The 4,065-nt window shown below is 48.7% G+C and overlaps 1 long non-coding RNA gene across 3 annotated transcripts; it reads right to left on the reverse strand.

Annotated features, from left to right (window-relative positions):
- Positions 1 to 324: 324 nt before the first annotated feature.
- LOC113940934 lies at positions 325 to 3,587 on the reverse strand. 3 transcript variants are annotated; one of them, XR_003525572.1, is made up of 3 exons: positions 3,043 to 3,587; positions 1,795 to 1,908; positions 325 to 460 (listed from the first exon to the last, which is right to left on the reverse strand). It is a non-coding gene; the product is annotated as an uncharacterized LOC113940934 (long non-coding RNA). The 3 variants fall into 3 exon arrangements; XR_003525571.1 differs by lacking the exon at positions 1,795 to 1,908 and having other exon boundaries at positions 3,043 to 3,565; XR_003525570.1 differs by lacking the exon at positions 3,043 to 3,587 and having other exon boundaries at positions 1,795 to 1,924.
- Positions 3,588 to 4,065: the final 478 nt, after the last annotated feature.

Below are 4,065 nucleotides of genomic sequence, written 5' to 3' on the forward strand. Positions count from 1 at the left end.
TGAGCAGTTCCCTTGTGCATCACTGGTTTTTCATGGCATTTATTCCTGTTATTGCTATTAGTATCATTATGACTCTTATTATTGCTATTATATTTTACTTTATTTCAATTATTACACTGTTCTTATCTCAACCCACCAGTTTTACCTCCTGGTTCTCCTCTCCCATCACAGGAATGGGGATGATGGGAGGGAGGAGCAGTTGTGTGGTCCTTAGTTGTTGGATGGGCTTAAACCACAGCAGTTCTTTTTGGTGCCCAGTGTGTGCTCCACCAGCGCTCAGCCTTCCAAACCATTCCACGGTGCCATGAAAACCCCTCACTCCCAAGAGTTCCTACCTCCCATCCAGCTCTTGGGCTGCTCCAGAGTATTTGGTCACAGAAGCTGCTGCGACCAAGGACACCCTCTGCCAGGAGCTGCCCTGCCGAGGCTCCCTGGGCATGTCACGGCCCAGGACCTTCACCTGGAGAAGAGAAAAATGGGAAGAGCTGAAGGAAAACCACAAAGCTCCAGAGCTGAGAGCTCAAAGAGCTGGGCAGAGTCTTCTCCTGCCCCCACCCCCTTAGAGATGAGCTCCAAAATCCAGGCCCTGGTGTGGGAAACTCCTCTACAGTGCTCCAGAGGAGACTTGGGAGTGGAAAGAGGAGGGTTGGTGTGTGATACTGGGAGCACTGGGGGGAGCCAGAGAGCCATACTGGGAGCACTGGGAGGGAAGTGAGAGCGCTGTGGGGGAGCAGTGAGTGATACTGGGAGCTCTGGGGTTGCACTGGAATTTTTAGCCCCTGAACCCCATGATCTGATGGCAAACAGGGCATGTGGCTTAAGTTAGGGGGATTCAAGGCTCTGGAACATTAATTTTGGGAGCTGCAAGGCTCAGAAAGACAAATTTTTGGAGCTCTGGGGCTCAGAAAGAATGATTTAGGGGGCTTTGGGGCTGAGAAACTGATTTGAGGGACTTTGGTTCTCTGGAACACTGATTTCAGGAGCTTCTGGGCCTAAAAAGTACCCATTGAGGGATCTTTTAAGCCCAGAATCAGCAATGTAGGGAGTATTTAGGCTCAGAAACACCCATTTAGAAACATTTTTTGGTCCAGAACACCAATTTAGGGAGCTTTGGAGCTGAGAAACACTCTTCTGGGAGATTCTGGGCTCAGGAATATCCATTTAAGGAATTTTTGGGCTTCCAAAAAAACTTGTTTAGAGAGGGTCTTGTTCAGGAACCCTGATTTAGGAAACTTTGGGCCTAGGAAACACACATTTAGAGAGCTTTTAGGGTCAGAGCCAGTGATTTAGGGAGGTTTTGATGTTCAAAGCATTGATTTTGGAAGCATCTGGACCAGAAGGACCAATTCAGGGAGCTTTGGGGCTCCAAAACACCCTATATTGGGTTCCTGTGGCCAGGTTTTGGTAGCAGGGAGGCTCCAGGGGTGGGTTCTGTGAGCAGCTGCCAGAAGCTTCCCCCATGTCCAGCACAGCCAATTCCAGTGGCTCCATCTGTTGTGCAGAAGGAATTACAGCCAGAGAAGAGCAGAGTGAGAACAGATGAACAGCTCTGCAGACCCCCAGGGCAGTGCAGAAGGAGGGGCAGGAGGTGCTCCAGGCACCAGGGCTGAGATTCCCCTGCAGCCCAAGGAGGAGCCCATGCCAGAGCAGGGGATGCCCGAAAAGGAGGATGTGGTCCTGTGGGAAGCCTGTGCTGGAGCAGAGTCCCTGCAGGGACCTGGGGATCCCTGGAGAGAGGAGCCCATGCTGGAAGAGGTTTTCCTGGAAAGACTTGTGGCCTTATGGGGGACCCACCTTGGAGCAGCGAAGGGACTCCGACTCTTCTCTCTGAGCAGCAGCAGGATCAGGTTGTGATGTTTGGGATCCCATTCTGGTCTCCCTGAACCACTGAGGAGAAGGAGGGAGTGTCTGGGACGGAGGGGGCTTGGGGGGAAGATTTTTGTAAGATTTCTTTTACCTCTCATTATCCTGCTCTGATTTTGTTGGTAATAAATTCAATTAATTTCCCCAATTCTAGTCTGTTTTGCCCATGATGTAATCAGAGAGGGATCTCTCTCTGTCCTTATCTCAACCCATGACCCTATTGCTGTATTTTCTCTCCCCTCCAGGTGTGGAGGGCAGTGATCAAGTGGCTTTGGGGGCTGCCTGGCACCCAGTCAGAGTCAACTCACCACACACCCATCTGGGGAGCTTTTGGGCTGAGTGACAACAATTTAGGGAGCTCCTGCATTCAGAAATACCCATTTTGGGATCTTTGAGGCTCAGAAAAAAAGGTATAGGGAACTTGTGGGCTCAAAACCTGCAATTTCTGGTTTTCTGGGGGCTCAAAAACCTCCACTCAGGAGCTTTTGGTCTCAGACACTGCAAGTTTGGGAGCTTTTGATCTCAGAAGCAGTGATTTAGGAAGCTTTGGGGCTCAGAAGCATCCATTTAGGGAGATTCTGGTGTCTCAAACACTGATTTAGGGAGATTTGGGGTTGAAAAACACCAATTTAGGGAGCATTTGGCTCAAAACCACTCATTTACTCAGAAACACTCATTTAGGGAACTTTTGGCCTCAGAAAGTCTCATTTAGAGAGATTTTGAGCTCACCAATTACAATTTAGGGAGCTCCTGGTCTCAGAAACAAGTATTTATGGATCTTTGGGAACCTGAAACAGCAATTCAGGTTGCATTTGGGTTCAGAAAGAGTGATTTAGGGAGCCCTGGTGCTCCAAAACACCGATTTAGGCAACCTTAGGCATAAGAAACCCCAATTTGGGGAACCTGAGGCTCAGAAAACCTGAATATCAGTATCCTGGTATCAGGAGCTTTGGGTCAGGGAGAGCGATTTGGGGATATTTTCAGCTCAGAAAGAGCGACTGAAAGAGCTTTGGGGCTCCAAAAGATCAACTGAAGCAGATTTTGGGCTCAGTAGCCCCCATGTAGGCAGCTTTGGAGCTCCAAACCAGCGATTTAGGAAGCTTGTGGGCTCAGAAACATTAATTTCGGGAGCAGAAGTAGCCACATGGGGGGAAAGTGGGAGCGAGGGGCTGCACTTACCTGGGAAGAAGGTCGGGACGAAGCGGCTCCGCGGGGATCACCGCGGGGCTCCTGACGCTTATATTCCTCCTGCCCTACCCCACTCCTACTCCTCCTGACCTACCCCTGCCCTTTATCCCCTGGCACCTCAGTTCCCGGATTTACACCAGTTTCTCGGAAATCCCTGGAAACCGAAAGCGAAAATGCTCCGAGCAGGGGGCGGTTCCTGGGGCGGGAGAGGAACAGCAGAGGCCCCGGATCCCTGCTGGGGGTGAGGGGGGCACAGCCAGTGGCCCCTGCCTGCTGCAGATTTTAACTGCTCGCAAGTAGGGGGTCTGCCCAATTGTGGGCAATTAGGATAAAGGGGAACTATGGCTTGCCTGAATGGATAAGATCAGAGACTGACAGGGAAAGCCAGAAAAGAAGGGCTTTTAGCACGTAGCAAAAGTAATCAATAACATTGCAAGGGAGACAGGAGATGTGTGGGAGAACATAGTTGCTTGAAATGATAAAGCTTTATGTAATTACTTATAGTAATTACTCTATAGTAATAAAAATAGGGATAGGTAACCGAATGTGTATTTACATAAGGCAGATTTCATACCAATTCTCAAAGAATGTATATGAGAGATAATTTTTGAAAGTTACTCCTTCCAAATGTATAAAAGCTGTTGTTTTTTGTTACTTGGTGGACATACACTTGGAGGGGAAACCTCCTGTGTGGCCCCGGCCATAATTAGAAGTGTTTTAAATATTGTTTAAGGATTTTTTTGAATCACGGGACTCTGGAACCCCAATTTCAGGAACTTTACAGCTTAGACACTCCTCTTTTGGAGGTTTGGGGTAATAACAGCAATTTCAGGAGTTTTGAGACTGAGAAAGAGCAATCTGGGGGGCTCAGAAACACCCATTTAGGGACATTTTGGGGTCCAAAACACTGCTTTAGGGAGCTTTGGGGCTGAAAAACACTCATTTTGTGAAGATTTAGACTCAGAAATATCAAACTAAGGGGTGTTTGGACATCCAAAAAAACCTGTTTAGAGA

This window comes from Corapipo altera, unplaced genomic scaffold (genome assembly GCF_003945725.1).
Source record: "Corapipo altera isolate COAL_440 unplaced genomic scaffold, ASM394572v1 277, whole genome shotgun sequence".
Lineage (NCBI taxonomy): Eukaryota > Metazoa > Chordata > Aves > Passeriformes > Pipridae > Corapipo > Corapipo altera.